Source organism: Urocitellus parryii, chromosome 14, assembly GCF_045843805.1.
Source record: "Urocitellus parryii isolate mUroPar1 chromosome 14, mUroPar1.hap1, whole genome shotgun sequence".
Lineage (NCBI taxonomy): Eukaryota > Metazoa > Chordata > Mammalia > Rodentia > Sciuridae > Urocitellus > Urocitellus parryii.
The window spans coordinates 56,059,861-56,082,204 of record NC_135544.1 but is presented as its reverse complement, the minus strand read 5'-3'; the positions used below and the strand labels follow the sequence as shown (position 1 = coordinate 56,082,204).

The 22,344-nt window shown below is 39.4% G+C and overlaps 1 protein-coding gene across 2 annotated transcripts in view; it reads right to left on the bottom strand.

The window, feature by feature from the left end:
- Positions 1-22,344, bottom strand: part of Xkr6 (XK related 6) — a 230,751-nt gene that overhangs the window by 198,461 nt on the left and 9,946 nt on the right. The window lies entirely within an intron of this gene.

Genomic DNA, 22,344 nt, shown 5'->3' with positions numbered 1-22,344 from the left:
TAGTCCTTTTAATAGGACACAGTTAAAATTAAGAAAACTGTCAAGTAAGGGGGCACGAAGTACAGAAAGTTGAGTTGATTTCTAAATAAGAAAACTATTTAGGATAAGATGGCTTGCAGAGAGCGCAGCAAAGTCCCCAGCATTCTAAGGGAAGCATGCAGATGGAGGTGACTGCTCTGGCCAAGGCCTGCTGCTCGAAGCATGGGAAAGAACTGCAGGGTTTTTCATTACAAACATCCTTTTGTTTATTTATTCTATATCCTTCACTACCTTCATCAAGATCATGGACTTTCTACTACTTCTACCACCAGAACTTAGCTAAGTGCCTAATATATATCAATAGAAAGAATTAAGTGAGTATAGTGAAAAAGGGAGTTTCTGCCACAGCAGAACTTCCTATATGGTAACCTCCAGGGCTTATGTAAACCACACACACCAACAATCAAGTGCAAACTGCATTCCTCCCTCTCTCTCTCTTGATGCACAGAGGAAGACCTACCTGCTCTGGTAGATCAACCCTTCTACCTTCCCCTAATCACCCAGCTTTCCTTCTCCATGGCAGCCTTATTTTCATTAAGAGACACCCAAGTCTCTTCTAACAGTTCAGGATCTCCATGGCTTCCAGCTCCCTTACTCCCCAAACCTCTTCATACTCAAACTTCTTCACAATGGAAGACTACATTTCTTTACCACCTACTCAACTCATGCAAATAGGAATTTATCAAACCATAAAACTAAAGATGGAAATGATTTATGTACAAAATTATTAGTCATTTATTTAAACATCTAAAAATTTATGAAATGACAAACTTGTCCAAGTCTTCCATTCCAAGCATTCTCCCTCCTCTCCAATTTTCTATCTAGCCCATCCCCCACCTCAGTTTTTACTGTGAGGAGCTCAGAATCTCCACCAATTACAAACTACACTGTGTATTTCTGCATAGGGTTTTTTTTTTTTTTTAAGAGAGAGTGAGAGAGGAGAGAGAGAGAGAATTTTTAATATTTATTTTCTAGTTCTCGGCGGACACAACATCTTTGTTGGTATGTGGTGCTGAGGATCGAACCCGGGCCGCACGCATGCCAGGCGAGCGCGCTACCGCTTGAGCCACATCCCCAGCACCTCTGCATAGGTTTTTGTTAGTTTTGTTCCCTCTACTTAGAATGTTCTCCAATCTTCTGTTGATTTAATAACCTTTCATTCAAGGCCAAACTCCAGTGATATCTCCCCTCTGCTGCTGTCCCTATCCTCACAACTGAAATAAAATTAACTATTCTCTTCATTGGGCTCCCCTGGAACTTTACGCAGTTCCCTGAGGGGATCCGACCCATCACATTCTATTTCCTTACCTGCCTGTCTCTTTGAGCTGAATTTATGGAGGACAGACACTGTTTTAATTTAAGTCAAAAAATGTAAAAGATCGAAAGCCCCTGAAACTGGATGCAAAATTGTGTATGTCTCAATACTGCTGGAGGAAAAAAGTCTACAGCAGTTAGTTCCCCAAAGAAGGAAATGGCCCAGAACAAGTTACAAATCACTGCCCCACAATCAAACACACTATAGGGCACACAGTAGACACCCATTAAGTGTCTATTAAACTGTCATCAACATACTACAAAGTGACTGCACAGTAGTAAATCAAAATACTTAATTTGGGAGCAAGAAGAGACAAAGTCTTGAGATTAATGGTAATGCAGCAATGCTGGTTTCTTAGACTGAACAAACATATCACAATAACATAAGATGTTAAGAGGAAACTGGGCAAAGTGTACACAAAAACTCTGTGCCCTCTTTATGACTTTTCTGTAGACCTAAAATTGTTCAAAAATAAAAGATTTAAGAGTCTCTCTTTATTTAGTTACAAAAACTCTTAGATTTTCAGTTTCCAAACGTCAAAGAATTACTAGCAAACAGACCAATAGTACTAAGTCACATGAATATGTTATAAAGGGTATTATACTCAAACCAAAGCAAAACTCCATTATGTAACAAAATTATAATTAAACTTAGAAGCTAATGATTAGCATTTATGTCATGATAACAAAGACTTCAATAGGAAATTTTTGACTTTTCAAATCTAAACCATCCAAGCTCATATGCGCAAAGCACCAGGAAACAAAAGAGGGGAAGAACAGTCAACACATGTTGACCAACTGCTGGTACCATGACAGAACGGGGTGCAATGGAGGCACAGAGCAAGAGCCTCTAATGTCACCATGGAGAGACTGGTAAAACTGTAAAAGTAAAGTTTACAATGAGGCCTGTAAGATGAGAAGCATTAGCCAAGGAAATAGGAGGACTAAATGTGCAGACGGGATCAGCACCACAAGACTCTGAGTAAGAGAACATAGCAAGGCACTCGGGACAGCTACTGCTAGAAGTATGAAGCAGAGAAATGCAAGAAATGGGCAGCCCAACTTTACAATCTAGTTGGGTGCCATGTCTAAAAGCCTGACCTTAAGTTGCTCTTGATGTCCCCCAAATTTTGGAGCAACCAAAAACTTCTATATTTAACTTGCTACTTCCATTAAGACCCTGACCAACACAAACTCTCCTGAAGAAAATTCACCTCCACACCATAAACTTCAACAACAAAAAGAATTAACGTTTAAGCATAGATCTCTGTGCTGAATTCTATTTATACAATTTTATTTGTCCCTGGCATGTGTACAAAGACAGGGAAAACAGGCTTATAAAAATGCAGAGATGACAAAAACCCAACACAGACACAGCTAACAGTAACTTCTACACTTAGGTTCATATATACCAACTGCACAAACATAGGTACGGATGAATTAGGGAGGGAGGATATACATTCCAGAACACTAATCCCACCCTACAGCACACCAGCCAAAAGAATAAAGCAAACCTTTTTAGGCTTCCCCCTTCCAGCAGGGTACTTGATTAAAAAAAGTATGGGTCATGAGGCCAAACTACACAACTGTGAAACCCACATACACAACTTATTAGCTGCATAGTGCCAAGCAAATTAGTTAGCTTCTTTGGGCCTTGGTTTCCCTCTTCATGAAGTATGGATATTAACAGTACCAGACTCGTGGATCTGACATTTAAATGAGTTAATACATGCCAGTTATTACTAATGTGCACTATGTAAAACCACACATGTACTCAATTCTCTGGGCCCTCAGAGACTAACCACGGTTTTTTTCTCCCCCTCAAGAAAGCATGTCATTGGAATAGTAAACATTATCTTCAATCTACTTCATCTACTACATAGGATTTAAGTAAGTCATTCTCAAAACTTAGTTTACTGCTAATAACACATCCTATACAACCCATGGGTAATAACCACACTTCAATGTGTAAAACACCTAGGAGGAACATTGATCTAGAGACTGCAATAAAATAGACAACGGCCCACCACACCCTAATTTTGCTTGCCTATCAGTTGACCATGTGCTCTAAGGGACCCAGGGCCCATCTCCATACCTTGAAGCCAGCACGTTAGAATCCTCCAAGAACTTATGCAAAATGCACACCCTCAACCCCCAGTGCATAAACACGGGGTGAAGCCCAAGCTTTAACAACTTCTCCAGGTCAGTCTGGTACACACAAGTTAGAAAACCACTGAACTGGGGCTCAGGATGTGGCTCAAGTGGTAGCGTGCTCACCTGGCATGCGTGAGGCACTGGGTTCGATCCTCAGCACCACATAAAAATAAAATAAAGATATTATGTCCACCTAAAACTAAAATAAACATTTTTTTAAATAAACATTTTAAAAAACTAAAAAATAAACATTTAAAAAAAGAAAGAAAATAACTGAACTAGCAATGACGACTCCACAGCTTATCAACAACTGGTTTAGAAGTCACTAAGCAGGGAGGTGCAACCTTTGGATGTTCTGTTTACTCTTACACGTGAATACAAGGAGGGAATCTTAATCCTGGCTTTCCAATGATGAGGACTGGTGATTTGATGCTAAGAACTGCAGCAACCATCTCATATCCCCACAAGGACAAGGCAAATGCACATCTTGCCATTCTGGGTCCTCACCTAACCAAGCTAGTAAAATAAGTAATCATGGACCTCCGTCACCTAAGAGTCTCATGAGACTTGAGATAATACCACACTTCATCAAATATAAGATTCATCAATGTAAAATGCATCATTATTCTATGAATCATCAAGGGGAGAGATGCTGCCAATCTAAGTGATGTGCCATTCACTTAAACATACCACGTCTCAATTTCAGGAATGTTCAAATATGAAAAAAACATGTATATCTAAAGTAAAAAAAAAAAAAAGTAAATACCTTATTGTTTAAGCTAGCTGAATAGGGTTTCTCTGGTTTTCCTGCTAAAAACATCACACATGATATTTAAAAAAAAAAAATTTTTTTCCTTTAATTGCAGATGGACATGTGCCTGTATTTATTTGAATGTGGTGGAGAGGATCGAACCCAGTGTCTCACACATGCTAGGCAAGAGCTCTACAACCTCAGCCCCACAAATGATATTTTAACAGGATATTCTATTTAATTTGGACATTCACTAATGTTCACATTCATATTCATGCAGAGTACATGAAACATGGGAGAGAAAAACATGGGGAAGCCTGAAATGTGTGTAGACTGAGAAAATAAGGCTTAGAAGAAGTCATCCTAACTGTCCTCAAATAATTAAAGGCTGGACAACTGCAAAAGGATTAGATTCTGGTTGCTCCAGATAAAGCTAGGAAAAGAAGATTTAAGGTAGGAATTAATACCAATGTAAGGAGCTGTCTTCAAAATGGTCTATACATTCAAGCAGAAACAACACACTCCAGAAACTTAAGGGTATGCTTCCTGCACTGGATGAAAAGGAAGATCAGATTTTTTAGGAAGGAGGAAAAGTTGCTTCACCTGTGTAGGCTGTATGACATTAATGAAAAGAGAAGAGGCATCTTAAGAGTGTACCCACAGAGTGGCCTTACTTTCCCAAATGGTGACTTAGGTTCACCAATAACACAATCTAAAGTACAATGAATGACACGATCAACTATGGAAGGGGGAAAATCCTGATTTTTCTATTATTGGGTAGTTCAGGGGTTTTGTTTGTTTGTTTTTTATATTTCACTTAGAGGCAGCTAAACTGGAATTTGTACTAAATCTCTGTAGTCCTTGCCCCAGCATTTGCTGAAAGTGCAGGCAAGACAAAAATGTACATAAAGAGACATCAAGCCAGACATGGTGGCACACACCTATAATCTCAGAAGCTTGGGAGGCAGCCTCAACAACTTAGTGACGTTGTCAACAACTTAACAAGACCCTGTATCAAAACAGAAAATAAAAAGGGCTGAGTGTGCCTTAGTAGTGAAGCACCCCTGGTACCAAAAAAAAAAAAAAAAAAAAACAGACAGCAAACGACAACCAATTCTCAGCCCCACTATCTTGGTAAATTACACGCATGGGATTCAGAATAACAATGTGAAAATAAGTTGATGTCATGGCTACAGTCCCCCTGTCTGCAGTAAAGAAGGACAAACAAGGCCAGGTCAGCACTGCTTCCTTCCTATCTGCTTCCCTACTGGGTCTGTCTATTCAGGAGCAGAAAGTCAAATCATCCCACAGGCGTCAGCTTCAATTCTGGTACAGCAGTGAGGTTTGAAAGTGCCTCAAGCAGAGCCCACGGCTCTCTGATCCTTTGCAGTATCAAACTCTGCAACTGAGTGTCACAGCAGCCATGCTAGGAATGAGGTCAATTACTCTGGGTACTCGCTAGACCTTCTCTTTTTCTCCACCCCTGGGGTCCAGGCTCTTTCCCAGCACTCACTCCATGCTGTCGTTAGCCCTTTCCCCTCCATGTAACTGCCTCTACATTCACACTATTCTCAGTCTTCTCCTTGATGGATTCCTGTGGGGAAAATGAAAGATATGAAGGGAAAAAGGGAAAAACTGAAATGACCATTTAAGAGGTTCTTGTTTTAAGTAACCGTTTTAAAAGGCATATGGCCAAAATATAGTAAATACATAGGAACATACACTTACAGACCTAAACACACACACACAAACATCGATGTCATAACGATGAGGTGCCTTGATTCTTAGAATCCCACTTTTCCTTTTCCATCCGAAAATTTCTCACTACACTGTTCTTCTATAAATAAACACATAACTGTTCCTCAGTATTCACTTGTCAAGACGTGAAACACCAGCTTTGGACACCTGTGCCCTGTTCCCTAGACCAACACCACCACCTGCTTAAGTAACAAGGCACTGAAGCTTTGTTTACTAATAGGAGAAGCCACCTACCTTCCCACTTCACCTCCCTAATAGGAAGCTCAAGGCAGATAATGTATGCATGAGTGCACCAAAGAACAGGAGGTACCAACAAGGTTCAGATACTCCTTGAATCCAAGAAAATCCTCTGGAGCCACACGTCAATACTGAGTAATCCAACCTTTCCCTTGCCTATAACTACTTTAAGCAAGAGTGCAGGTCCACTAACTTCCAAGGTTCTATGAGAATTTTGACCAAAGTTATGTTTCTGGTTTACAGGTTTACACAGAGACAAACAAACTGGGGGCAATGAGGTTGCTGGAAAGTCAGCAATGCACTCTTGAGCAACAGCATCCTGAGCTTCAATCAGTAGAAATCATAGTTTACTATCAAGTATTTTTGGTTTTTTGCCAACTCAGATTTCAGAATAAACAGAATACACTAACTCTTAGGTTATACTCCTGAAAATTAGCAGCCAATCTCAATCCTGTCTGATCCACCAAGGACAAAGTAGCCAAGAAACAACAAAAGGCACATAGAACTAAGGCCCTCAAACTCTTATTCAGATAGTCTCTCTTCCTCCAGTTTTTGGTGCTATAACAGAATACTTGATACTAAGAGAGTTAAAAAAAAAATCAAAGTTTATTTGGCTCACGGTTCTGAAGGATGGAAGTCCAAGAGCATGGCACCAGTATATGAAAAGGGAGTTCTTGCGGCAACACGACATGGTGGAAGGCAGAAGCAAGAAAACACACATGCAAGACAGAAACCACAAGAATAACAGGAAGTCATATTTATAATGAGCCCACTCTCAATGACATTAATCCATTCAGGAAGTAAAACCCCATGATCTAGTTACTTCTTAAAGGTCTTACCTCGAAATACCATCACAGTGGCAATTAAATTCCAATTTGAGTTTTGGAGAGGACATTGAAATCATAGCATGGTCATTTCTAGCTCATGCAGAGCTAGAATTTGTCTTCTCCTGAATATACTGTCTTATACTATCTTACGGTATGAGGGCAATAGTTCTGAAAAAGTTATGTGCAGTTGTCACTGTTCAAGGTTCTGCCAAATGACTCTAACTTTCCATATTTGCAAACAAATTAAAACAGGTACTATCCACTAATTTTTAGCTGTACTTCTCTTTTGCCAGTAATTAACTAGCTATAAAGTTGTATATAAATCAAGCCAGATTTATTACTGTAATGGGTCAGTTCAGAAATGTATTTTTACAAAGAAGAAAACTTCAAAACCACAAAGATGTTATCAAAAGCAGTGCACAATGGCACACACCTGTAATCCCAGCAACTTCCGGAGGCTGAATTAGAAGGACCACAAGTTCAAGGTCAGCCTGAGCAACTTAGTAAGACCCTGTCTTAAAATAAAACTGGACTGGGGATATAGCTCAGCAATACAATGCTTACCTAACATGTACAAGGCCCTGGGTTCAATCCCTAGCATCTCAAAAAAAAAAAATTAAAATTAAAATAAATTCATAAAGATTCATAAAGTCCCTTACTACAATCTGAATGTGTTTTAAGCCCAAATTCCTAAACTGAAACCTAATCCTCAAGGTGATGATGGTATTACAAGATGGGATTTGGGGATCTGATTAGGTTATGTGGGTAGAGCACTCACAAATGGGATTAGTGCCCTTATAAAAGAGGCCCAAGGGAACTAGCTTGTCCCATGTGAAAACAGAATAATAAGGTACCTGTCTATGAACTAGAAAATAGGCCCTCAGCAGCCACAAACCTGCCAGCAACTTGTTCTTTGCTTGCCTAGCCAACAAAACTAAGAGAAATATGTTTTGTTTATATAAATGTCCACAACAGGCAGCTCTACAGAAGACAGGCTAGAAATTAGTGGTTCCCAAGGGTAGGGAAAGGAACAAAGGGTATTCTTTAAGTCTTTACAATGTCTGAAATTTAAATCATGGTTAAATTTATTCTTGGACGTAAATCTTTTACATAGTAACACTGTATGTTAACCTTTGCTACTATAAATAAAATGATACTCTAGTCTATCACTTAACATAAGAATGTAGATTAGCAATCCTGAATTCTTGAATCCAAGTATGTTTAGAAATTTCTAATTTAGAAATATGAAAAAGAGGGGCTGAGGTTGTGGCTCAGTGGTACAGCGCTCATCTAGCATGTGTGAGGCACTGGGTTGGATCATCAGCACCACATAAAAATAAAGGTTTTGTGTCCACCTACAACTAAAAAATAAATATTTTTAAAAAGAAATATGAAAAAAAATTGAGAAAATAATTTGTAACACATTATTATTGAGTTCCTGAAGTCTAATTTTCATAAGCGCTACCTACCTGGTCAGGTAGGGGGACAGGGTAGGGTTCATAAAGGATCTGTTACAGTGTGGTCAACCACACAAGCAATCTGCACAGAAGATACCGTGCAACAAAAACTGCCATGAAGAGTTTTGCTGGTGCTTTAATCAGGTGCATGTGCTCCACACCCGACATTTTTTCCTTTTTCAAACAACTAAGAAAGCTTCTACATAAACCAATTTTAAATTCCAAAGGTTTTCTTCTCCTTTTGCTCCATGGTTATCTCCATATATGTTTGCCCACTTAACAGGAACAAACACCAGAAAGTATGATGGCCCCCAAGAAAGACAGCAAGAACACAACACTACAGAAGATTCACAGGAAAACATTTACTTTAACAAAGCAAAACTCAAAGGGGGACAAATCCTGTGAGCAGTACGGCAACACTGGAGCCATTTCAAGTCGTTTGTACTTAATCAGTCATATAAAGTCTCTTACCTTTTATTTAAGTCATTAACATATTAATAATTTCTATTTACCTGACTTGGGGACCAAAAGGTAAAATGTACATTTCAGAGAACAGAGCTGTGTTGGCAAATAAAGTATGAACACAATTCTATAGCCCAACTAGCATTTCTTACTAAGCTGCACAATGTTGGGCAAGATGCTAACTTCTGTGCTTCGATTTACAATCTGTGAAGTGGGGGCAATAATACCCTCGCAGTTGCATAAATTCAACAAGTCACATCCGTATATCAGAGATCCTCAAGTTGGCTGCTGTTATTCCAATCAGCCTTCCTGGACAGAATGTGCTTCTACTCAACCTACCTCCACTAGTTCTTTAACACCACTGCTGCCTCCGGAGAATGTTATGTACACAACCAACAGTCACCAGAACAAAGGATTTCACTCCAACATCAATATCCGATAGCAAGTAAGCTATCGGATGGGATACAAGACAAAAAAAAAAAAGAGAGAGAAAGAATGAACCTGGCCCTATACTGCTGATGTCAAAGTCACCCTCAGGTGCTCTGTGCAAGTAAGAGGGCACTTTCACATTTTATTCTACACATATCAGTATTTTCATTTGACTTGTTGACTACACCATATATTTCCTTTGTCTAAGAAATACTAAGTTTCAATAAAAACTATGAAAAATGCTGACTTTAAAAATAAAAACTACCACTGACTGGGAGTAGTTCAAAGCAGACTTCTATATTCTATGTTCCGTATAGCTTGCTAACTAACGCTGTGACAAAGCAAAATGTCTACAGCTGTTGATTACGCCCTTCCGTGAATGAAGAATGAAGAGGGGACCTCAACTGCATGAGGAATACACATGGAGACTGCAACACTTCCTCTCTAGGAGTAAGCGCTCACTACGGTCTCCTCCAGATGGCAAGCAGCACTCCAACAAAACCTACATATTCAAAACAAGTATAAAAATGTTTATCATACATCCCTTTCCAAAGCAGCTGCTCCAGAGAGTAGACTTGCACAGCAATAAGGAAATCAAAGTGTATGTCCAACTAATGAAATCTTCTACGAGAGAAGCACTACCCAGGCTCAGCACTGGGAGCTGCCAGCTGCTGCCTAAATACTATTTTCCAACATCTTTTGAAGGCTAGTAGTTACTCAAATAGATTTTTAAAAGAAAATGAATGCAAAATATTGTAATTATTAGAGGATTATTATAATTAAGCATTCTGTTCTTTCCTTTGAGGCAAGGAACAAAGTGGCTGTGACTGTTGCAAAGAACACAAAGTGCCTTCCTCTGGTTGCCTGTTAATCTGCTCAGAGGTCACATGCTCTATAGGGCAGAGACCCTGACCTGAGGGCTGGCTTTTCCACTGCCAGCTCTCACCTGAAGTCTCAAGCAAGTACAGTGAGAGTCTCCTCATGATCTCATTCCACATTATCCAGTGAAGCAAAGGAGAAAGGACAGCAAAAGGACACGTAAACCTTCCTTCAGGTCCCAGGTTCACCGGCTAAATAACAATATTTAACCCAAGTTCCAAAGTGATTTAGAACTTCCTCTTACCTCTACAACAGGAAAAGAGATAACAAAGATTTGTTCACAACATCCAGTCCTCCAATGGTAACCACTTAAAAGTTTTTTAAACTTCTCATTATCTACACACTTGGTTCTCTCTCACATCTCATTTTTCATTCCCATGTACTACTCTTCCTTCTCCTACCAGACCAGTGATCATCAAACCTTCCAGAACACATGGTCCAGCTGTCTGCCAAAAGCAGACAGCACTTCCCAAGAGCTATCTTTTTTTAATAATACAGTGTAAATGTACAAGGGCAAGAATATAGGTTTGCCACCTTGTCCTTCTCAAAAAAGAAAAAGAAAGAAAGAAAGGAGGGGGAAATTGATTTGCATTTAAAGCCTGACAAATTAATATCAATCTCTGACTCCTAAGAAGGAGATTCTGTTTGACATTCTACGAATGTCAACAAAAGACCTTGTAAAATTTATTTTACAAGGTTCTCAATTTCTGTACTGAATGTTCCAAAACTGACACCATTATCATTGCCCTCCACTTGGCATCTTTAAAGCACATTTATAAAATTATCCAATTTCAAAAAAATTGAAGTATCTCACAATTGAAATAAACCTAGAACATTATCTAACCCAAATGATTAATGTATGTCTAAACACTTCGTTTTGATCCTTAAAGTCATTTTAAGATTAGGAAAATGCGTATTATCATTCCTAAGTTGCAGAATCAGTGGCCTGTCTCATGAAATATATGATAAAGATCTGTTGTGTTAAAGTAAGTCAAGAATAAAAGTTCCCAAGAGAAAACTTAACCATGACACTTGGAAGGAGAAAGAATGGTTTCAAATATACTGATAAAATTTTTTTTAATTAAACTATCCCTTTATTTTCGAAATTTATATGCTTTATAAAAATTGTATTAAGTCAGATTTTATATCAAATTACTTTCCTAAACATTAAGATACTACCCCCCAGCCTCTCCACTACTACATCTAAGGACTTCTCAACACCGTGGGCAGGAAGGCAAAACGCTGGCTGCCAGCCACACCCCTGCCCTGAGCCCAGCACTACACCACAGGGCTGGCAAGACCCAGTGATGAGGACATCCTCGCAAAGCTGGAGGACCTTTCTGAAAGAAAGCCCCATGCAGCCTGCAGATCCCAGCAAGATACCTCCTCTGGCCTTCTGCCTGGTGACTATTTTTAAGTAGTTGAGTGCTGGGCAGAGTCTGGCACCCCTGGCAGCAAGAAGTTCCTGCTGGAAGAGTAGTGGAGTCCAGCTGCTCTGCTGACAGCCACTTCCAGTGTGACCAATGCTGAGGAGACAGGGGAGGCAGGCAACTCCCACAGAGCCAACACACACAGATGCCATGCACACATGAGGCCTGTTATTTTGTCCAAACTGCAACAATCCTGCCAAGGAGGCAGAGGTCCCATTCTAAAGATAGGAAAACCTGTTCCAAAACCTATGGCACTAAGGAAACAGAAGGCACATGATCTGCAGAGTTAAAGCAATGCATAATGAAGCCCCACATGGTCCAATCCTTTCAATACACAGCCAGGCGTGGCAGTTGTGTAACCATACACACCACCATCTGGCCACAGACTCTCCTCCCCGCTTATCCCACAAGAAGCGGTTGATATGCCTCTTTCATAACCAGGGATACACTACACGTCCATAAACATTTTCCTTATTTGAAGGTTCATTTACACCAAAGTTTCAAGAAAACAAGCTGCCTTGGTATTTTAGTTGGGCTGACCCTCAGTCAACTATATAAGTTTCACAAACTGGGATGCAAAAAGAAAAGAACATGGGTATTATAGGCTGAATTGTGTCTCCCAAAAAGACATGTGGAAATCCTAACCACCCCAACCCAAACCCTCAGAACAGGACCTTAGGGACACATTTGGATTGCAGACATAGTAAATTAAGATAAGGTCATAATGAAACAGACTGGGCCCTTAATCCAATATGACTGGTTTCCTTATACGAAAAAGGAAATTTGGACACAAACACAGAGGAAGTGACAAGGACAACAAAGTTCAATACTGAGGTCCTGCAGGTATAAGCACCTCCCTCAAGAAAATCCACTCTGAGATGGATAAATGGTGTTCACACTGACAAATATCCCTTTATAAAATGGAAATAACTGATTAACTTACTATTTTCTATTGAGTAATACTGGACTTCAACAACATTCATAGAAAATATTAAAATGAACTTCTACATACATTCAGTTCACTTAAATTTCAATGGCAAGAGATTAAAACCACCATCTGAGCCAAACAGACCCGAGAAAAGGGTCACAAGTAAACCCCCCAGACTGGCTGTGTTACTTCAGAGTACTTGGTATAAGTTAAGCCCATTCTGAAGGTACCATCAGATCCAGAGCTTTCCCAGTGTGTGCACGTGCACGTGCACATACGTGTGTACTTATACTTCCATTTGCGGGACATGGCTGTTTTCTCCTTCCACAAAACCCTGGGGGTTTTCAATTCCCACCTTCCACTCTAAGTCAATCCAGGTTTCCTCACATTCATCATCTATCCATTCCCTGGCTTAGCTGCCCTGTGCCAACACTATGTGATGCTAAAATGCCACATATGTTCATTCATTCATTCCAACAGATAATGAACCCTACTATATACAAATAACTTGGCAGGAAATTAAGATGTATCAGAAATAGAGCCTAACCTTAAGGGAGTTCAGCAAGAGAAAAAACATTATGAATAAGATAAAAATAAATAAAATACCAAGTATCAAAAGTATTTTGCTTGGGGAAATTCTAAGTCAAAAGTGATTATCTGGCTGGGCATGGTGGCACACGTCTATAATCCCAGCAGCTCAAGAGGCTAAGGCAGGAAGATCTCAAGTTCAAAGCCACCCTCAGCAACTTAGCAAGACCCTGTCTCATTTGGCTCAATGGCTAAGCACCCCTGGGTACAATCTCTGGTATCAAAAAAAAAAAGTGATTATCTGGAAAAAGCTAGGACCAGATTTTATAGAAAAAAAATAGTTAAAAGAGGAGATAAAGAATGATTGGAGGGCTGGGGATGTGGCTCAAGTGGTAGCGTGCTCGCCTGGCATGCATGCGGCCCAGGTTCGATCCTCAGCACCACATACAAACAAAGATGTTGTGTCCACCAAAAACTAAAAAATAAATATTAAAAAAATTCTCTCTCTCGCTTTAAAAAAAAAAAAGAATGATTGGAATTTAAACAAAGAGCAATGAAAAGTGCTGTCTAGGTCAGGATTTCCTAACCTTGGCACTAGGGGTGTTTGGAGCAGGTAATTCTTTGTGGTCCAGGGCTGTCCTGGGTACTGCAGATGTTTAGTAGCATCCTAAGCCTGTTCCCACTGGATGCTAATTGCACCCCTCCAGCTGTGGCAACCACAAAGTCTCTCAATACTGCCATATATGCTGGGGGTGAGGGAGAGGCAAAATCATTGCTGGTTGAGAACTAGGTGATGAAATCAGATTTGCAAAAGTATAGAAAAAGATAGTACAGGGCTTTTGTTGAGGGAACACTGTAATACCAAAGTATCATGAATGCCAGAGCTAAAATGAAATAGTGAAATACAGGGTTAGAAGTCTGGGTCCAATTTTCAATACTATGGGCCAAATGGAGAAGACAGTTGATATCTAACAAATTAGTGAGCACTTACTAGATGCATCAAGCCTACTCTGAGGCTTTACATGTTTTAACTTACTTCTCAAAACAGCCCATGGGGCAGTAGCATGTTCTTCCATATAAAGCTATCCCTAATCATATGTAAAGTAAATGTCATCTTACACAGGAGCACACTGAGGAATGAGGAGCAGCCAGGTTAGATAACTCACCCACGTGGGCTGGCCTGAGATAGGGATTGGGGTCCAGGAGGGAAAACCATGTTCCCTGGGACCTAAGCCTTAGTTACTGGGTGGGAAGTAAAGAGGGAATTTGGAAGAGCATTCTTCTGACTAAAATACCACACGTTTTTCACTGGGGTGTTTGCAGAGTTAGTAAAACTGGTCTTGTTTTTTTGTAAACTTGCCTTTATGGGCATCACTGGGGGCATTATCACTAGAACTAATTTTACCTGACAACGGTCACACTGTTGTGGAAGTGGTCAACCTTTAAATATTTTTAAGTAACACAATGGTTACCAGGGAAGTCTAGACTAACACACAGAAGAACCATGCCTTCAGCTAAATCGGTTGGCCATGGGAATATGTTCATAACCAATTTTGTTTGTGGTCTAGCTACCACAGGTGGAATGATATGAGGGAAAGACTAAGCCAGCATCACATAAGCTGGTATAGAGGAAAGTATTAAAACTATATTAATAAAGGTCAACTAGACCTCAAATTACCTCACACATAGCATATATTTGACCTGTACCACCATGCAGAGTCTGTTCTAAAGGTTTCAGCATATAGTTTTTATTCTTATTATAATTTTTAGTTAAATCTCTCAAGTACCATGGTATAAGAAGGTCTAATTTATTAGCCACATAGGACAAAGATATTTGACTTCTTTTTTTAAATATTTATTTTTTTTTAGTTGTAGTTGGACACAATATCTTTGTTTTATTTATTTATTTTTATATGGTGCTGAGGATTGAATTCAGGGCCTCGCTCATGCTAAGCGAGCGCTCTACCACTGAGCCACAACCCAGCCCCCAGATTTAGACTTCTTAAGAAACAAAATCCTCACCTAGACCCCAGCACATTCTCAACTGGTAGGACTATGTAATCAGCTAATTATTAAATAGCCTCTAAATACATATACTTACTATTTTCATGTAGTAGTAACCTAATTTTTAAAAGCCAAGAACGCCAGAAAATGTAATCTAACTAATACTTGGAATTAATATAACAGTTATTTCAAAGCAGCTGTTAAAATCATCCATATTAGGGGCTGGGGATATAGCTGAGTGGTGAGCGCTTGCCTAGCATGGGGGGGAAAGGGGGCCTGCGTTTGATGCTAGCACCACAAAACACATGAAGTCCACACAAGAATGGTAGGTCTGCATTTTTAAGTATTTCTGGATTTCTATAAGAACTTATAAAACATATTAACATGTTTCGATGAAGACACTTTAAATTGTTTTATGCTTGACATATTTAACCATTTAACACCTTTATGAATATTTTTTAAATATTTTATTTGGAGTTGGACACAATGCCTTTATTTTATTTATTTATTTATTTATTTATTTATTTATGGTGCCGAGGATCGAACCCAGGTCCCCGCACATGCCAGGTGAGTGCTATACCGCTGAGCCACAACCCCAGCCCCATGAATTTTTAGATGGTTTTAATCCATCCTCAAGGGCTACTAGCACAACAATGTAAAAAAAATCCAGTATGTTTCAGTTATAAAGTTTTAGTGAAAATTTCCAAATTTAGGTAAATTTTGCACATTTTTGTGATCTATACAATTAACAGATGAGAAACAGTCACTTTTGGAGGTGGAAAACACTTGAGGGAACTTGAGGGAAAATACCCAACACCATCACCATATATGTGACACAGTTTTATCAAATGACATTAGCTATAGTCACAAATCACAACCCAACAATGCCTACACCAAATGGATTACACTTTAAGACTGGAAACACTGATGAGTCTTGGGGACAGAGCCATGATACTTTTTATTTAGTCTAGAAGGCCATTCCCACCCTCAATAAAATTTCATCTAAAAAAAATTATTTAGAGGGGCTGGGGTTGTGGCTCAGCGGTAAAGCACTCGCCTCTCACATGAGAGACTTTGGATTCGATCCTCAGCACCACATAACAATAAACAAAGATATTTTGCCCATGTATAACTAAAAAATATATTTTAAAAAAATTATTTAGAACTCTACTTGCAGGGCTATAAGTGTAGCTCAGACCGCTTGCCTGGCCTGCACAAGCTCAGGAGTTCCACAGCAGCACCACTAAAAAAATAAAACAAAATTTAAAAAACACTCTAGAAGAGTTGTATCACTGTATCTTAATTTAATGGCTCACACTTCAAATAACTAAACTTAGCTATTATGTTTTAAAGCTTATTTGAATAATGATCTTTTGCCAGGCCCATGAAAACAGGGGCACTTTGTTGTCCTCATATGATCCTCAAATTAAAAATTATTTTTACATTTTTTTAAATCTTATTTTAGGTGTAGATGGACACAACACAATGCCTTTATTTTTATGTGGTGCTAAGGATCCAACCAGGGTCCGGCCCATGCTAGGCGAGCGCTCCACCACTGAGCCACAATCCCAGCCCCCATTTTTACATTTTTAAAGGAAATATGAAACAGAAGTCTCATGTTACCCCAAATCCTAAAATATTTCTTTATCAAGAATATTTACTGACCACTGAATGAAATCAGAACACAAAACTGTTAAAAGGCAACTGCCTCTAATACTCTTTAACCAGTAGCATTTTTACATACACAATACATAAAGCATATGACATGTGTTACATGATACACAGTATATCATGTATCATACATGTTATTTACTATATATGATACATATAACAAAATTTTACATTATATATACATGGATGTATAAATATATTTGCCCCCCATAGCCTGGAGAGTACTTGGTATAAGCAAGTACTTGGTCTCTGCCCACCAAACGCATGCTCCCACTTACATGGGTAAAGCTATTGCCCAGGCAGGAACCGCACCGGCCAGCCGGCCAGCCACTCTTGAACCTTGGCTAGCTGCTGACCATGGCATGTGAGTGGAAACAGTGTATCATCAAGCTAGAAGGTTGAAGAAGTAGTTACCCTTCTCTCTATGGTCTCTCTCCGACTGGATGCTGAGGGCACTGTTCCAGAGGGATGTCACAGCCACCAGGCACCAGGACCACCCACGGTAGACCAGGCATTTCTACAGGTTAAGCCACTGACATTTTGTTATAACAGTTATTAAGGAAACAAACTGTAATAATCACTAACAAACATGTAGATCTGCTGTCTTTCCCTTTTCACTTCTACTTGATTTGGAAGTTCTCCCAATCATCTTTCAAAGAAAAAGAAAAAATTATAAAAACAGATTGTTTATATTACAGAAAGTCGTCTGTTTATTCTACCCATCAGTCTTTTCCTTGACAACTGGCTACTGTTGCTCTTTTTTGTTTACTGTATGCTCAAATTAATTTTAATTTAAAACCTCAATATAACCACCATTTCAAATGAACCAAAATTTAAAATCACTTCTGCTATATGCATGCGTGTTCAAGTGCTGATGAGGCACTAAGATGTTATCACATTCCACCCAATGACTAGTTACAGAAGTAGAAATTTTAAAGTGAATTAAAATAGCCTCTGTTCACTTCTTAATTGTATCTAAAGACCAACAAAGCATGAGAAGAGTAACAAATTTCATTTAACCTGAAACACTAGAATATATCTCAAACTAGAATTTCCCAAAGTAACAGAACCTACATTTTCAAGAGCTGCTCCTTGACACCATCATTGATTCAAAAGCACATCAGTTAAGCTACAATGCATGCTCTGTTACATGGTTCCTTCACATGACCAACAAAATGGGTACGGCAACAGCAAAATTTAGGGGACATAGCCTTGGTTCACAGGTAATTCCACCCAGCCATCAAGGGCAAGATTTTTCACAGGTGTGTGCCACTGTGCTTAGCTAGACTTAGCAAAAAAAAAGATAATGATAACAACAACAACAAAAAAAACAACCATTAAGCAGAGCGCTTGCCTAGCATGCATGAGGCACTGGGTTCAATCCTTAGCACCATATAAAAATAAACAAATAAAATAAAGGCATGCTGTCCATCTACAACTACAAATGATGATGATGATTATGATGATGATGATGATGATAATAATAATAATAATGCTGGTAATCTCATGGGAGGCCCTTCCTTCTGTATAAGAAGTGGGTGGCTGGCTGAGGAGCATATTACCTGCTGTGCTCCCACTACCCAGTGTTGCTGCCAGTGCTCGTGGGGGTTATACCCATGAACAGAGCTCTAAATCTAGTGAAGCTAGTATACAGAAGCAGCTACTGCCCACAAGAAACTACCTATCCCACGATAAAACAAGGCCTAGAATCATCTGGGTATGATGCTGAATCAAATGGCGGTGAAAAGTTAACCCTGCTAGTATTTTTATGTGGATTGTCATTGTTTTTGCTGGTGCTCGAATTACATGGTTTATTAAATAATCTGGCCTTAATCCTACTTTTTCTGCACAGCACTGTTATATGTAGTGCAGGATTTTGCAGAATGGGAGGTTTCTCAGGAACACAAGTATAACTTTACAGCAGATATGAGTGCATCAAAAGTCAGGACAGTAAAGTCAGGCATGGTGGTGTACGCCTGTAATCCCAGCAACTCAGGAGGCTGAGGCAGGAGGATCCCAAATTCGAGGCCAGCCTCAGCAACGTGGCAAGGCCTAAGCAACTGAGTGAGACCTTGTCTCAAAATAAAATACAAAAAGGGCTGGGGATGTGACTCAGTGATTAAGCACCCCTGAGTTCAGTTCCCAGTCCAAAAAAAAAAATCCATTCAGACAGTAAGGGCCAGAGATGTAGTTTAATGGTAGAGTACTTGCTTACAAGAGCACAGGCTCAATCCCCAGACTGTCAAAATGAAAAATAAAATTGAGACAGTGAGCTACAAATGTCAAGCAATAAACAAAATGACACACTCTGATCTGCCGGACCCCTTCAAAATCACTTAACATGCCTGACAGTATCATCTCACTTAGTCATAAAGGCCTCATGAGTTACACATCAACTCATTAGATCTTGAAACCTACCTAAGATTATGGGTCTCTAGCACTGAAAACCCCATATAGTCCACAAATGCTACAGACATAATAATTCTCAAGTTTTCCAAATTTCATCATGTAATTGCTTTTAACTCCCCTTCCTTTCCCCATACTGGGGACTGAACCCAGGGGCACTCTACCACTGAGCTGCACCCCCAGTCCTTTTTATTTATTTTGAGGCAGGGTCTTGCTAGGTTGCTGAGGCTGGCCTTGCCTCCTCTTGCCTCAGCCTCCAGAGCTGCTGGGATTACAGGTGTGTGCCACTGTGCCTAGCTCAAATTCTGCTTCATTTTGACAATTTTTGTTTAATCTGAAAGCTAGGTATGAATCCTCCTTGTAGTTTCTCTTCTACTCCAAAGGCACACCAGGACCCACTAGGTCTAACCAAAACCACTGAGATGATTAAATTTTGAGTATATAAATTTTTTAAGTGGAAGGCATGGTCTTTTCTTTCAGGGTAAGCCTTGAGGAAAACTGCTTTATAGAAGGCAAATGGCAACATCTTAAATACACCAGGCTATTCACAACTATGTAGATGACCATCCAGAAAGTATACTCCTTATGACCAAACAAAATGCCAACTTTGGGGTTTTACATATTTCAATCCAGAATCACAAACTGGCAGAGCATACAACCCACTCTGCTTGTGCTTGCCCATTAACCCTGGCTCCCACCTCTGCCACCCACTGACTCAAAGATTTCTGGTTACAAGGTTCATGGGTTTTCTCAGCACTGCCACATCTAGTACATTTCTGGATGAAGCTCAGAGGATGCTATTTTGGTGTGTGTAGATTCTAGGTGTGCTTGGTGACCCACAGTACTAAGAGCTTACCATCAGTCAAGCATGTATAACTCTCCCTCACCCTCCTCTAGCCATCCTCCCTGTGAATCTACCAGGCAGATTCTTCTCTGCGCCTGCATTCCCAGCTCTGATGAAACTCATTTAATATCTATTAGGTCACTTCTCCCACTGCATTCACTAGTTTCTTGTTCAGAAATCCTATTCTTGGCACAGATTTTTAAAAATATAACAATTCTGAAAATATGAGACATGAAATTCACTCTGAATTAATCATCAATTTTCTCAGCACAATAAAATATCTCTAACCAGGCACTTCTAAGCACCAAAGGTGATCATTCATGTTCATAATAATGACTTAAAGTACTTCAAACTTTCGACGAAGTTCAGAAACAAAGGAATATTCAATTCAATGATTAAAAGTCATAAATGTCTTTACATGATTCTAAATTTTAGGCAAAGCAAAAGGCAATAGCAATTATTTGATTAATGCATACTTTCCACCAATCCATTCCAGTTAAATATAAGATCTAATTATAGAATATTTAAATACATAATTTCTATTAAATTCATCTGCAGAGCCTCTTTTTATACAATGCATCCCTCCAAACCTAATCTGCCTATAGTTTGTTTACAAAAATAATACTAAGTGATTCTAATGTGCACTCCTTCTCCTTGAGAACTATTTCTGTAAACATTAGTAGAAATCAAACTTTGAGAATTGTGGTTCTCATCCCTGTTTATGCACTACTTGAGAAACTTCCTAAAAACCCATCCCAGAACTCCTGGACTCTACCTCTTATAGTGGTCCCAAACCTGATTCCCCTGGTGTTTCCAATGCACAGCCACAGTTTGGAAATGAGTGTCTTGTAACCTTGAGGACAGAACTGCTGCTCTCAGTGTTTCCAACAGGTCAATAGAGAACCAGCATGGGTGCCACCTGTAGATAAGGCTGCAGGGCGGGGGGTGGGGGGGTGGTCATAAGGGTAACATCAACCCTACATACCCACTTCTGTAACATGGAAAAAACATGTTGGAAAGTGTGTCTACCATGAGAAAAAAACATGGGCAGAGTGCTAAAAATATGTGCTGAAGACACAGCCCCTATGAAACTACTCAACTGAGTGGGTCACATTAGCAGTTATCATCAACTACAAACAGTTATCATCAACTACCCAGATCTCTGTGGGCCTTAATACATTAGACTAAAAGTCAGAGGTCTCCAAGAACCTCAACTGAACACCAAAAGGCCTCAGGGCCTTAGGATACCATCTCTCTACTTTCAACAAGCCAGAACATCAAAGACCCAAAAATAAAGGAAAGTAACTGGGTTTGCCTGCAGCTCAGCTGTCCAGGACTTTCATGGAGCACCTCCTGGTATGAAAAATTGGACTTATTTTGCCATCAGTACGATATGGCTTCAAAATTTGCTTCCACCTGTTACCAATGACATGAATTGCTTAAGTATTCAGAGCCCAATTCTTCATCTTAAAAGGCATACAAAAAAACATGTGAAAAGTATTTGAGGCAGTATGTGTAAAAACAGAATTTTCTATCTATTTTCTGTCCTCCTTAGTAACTCTTCTATTCCTCCCTCCAGCCTCTCTTAAATCCCATCACACATTCTTAACACATTCCATCTTCTCCTATGTTTAATGTCCTCAGTTTAATGCAGGTATCACATACAGGTCCTCTCCAATCCTAACTAGGAGCTGGGATACTATGAGCCATGCAACATTTATTTACCTGTTCCTCTAAGACTAACATGAAAGCTTAAACTCATTAACTGCTTACTGATAACCCATCCCAAACCCACTTCTGTCTACATTCAGACTCACTTCTTGAGAACAGATTTTTTTTTTTTAAACTCTCAGAGCCTTGTTCCAGTACAGCAAGTGGCTATCAAGCATTCAAGAAGATTAGAATTACTGGGGAGTTTGTTTAAAACACAAATCTCCCTCCCTACCAACAATTTAATAACTGAGTCAAGTAAGAATTCTCAATGGATGTTAAAGCACAAAGTAAAATCATTTTTTAGGAAATGGGAGACTGACCCCATGAGTTTCAGTAGTTCCTCCACCCACAATTCCACGCCCCCAGTGAGTACCTCAAATCTTCACCAGTACCAAACCCTAGGTATATACACTGTTTATATGTGTGTGTGTGTGTGTGTGTATATATACATATACAAACAAGTTTAATTTATAAATTAGGCACAACAAAGAGATTAATAATAAAAAAAACTAT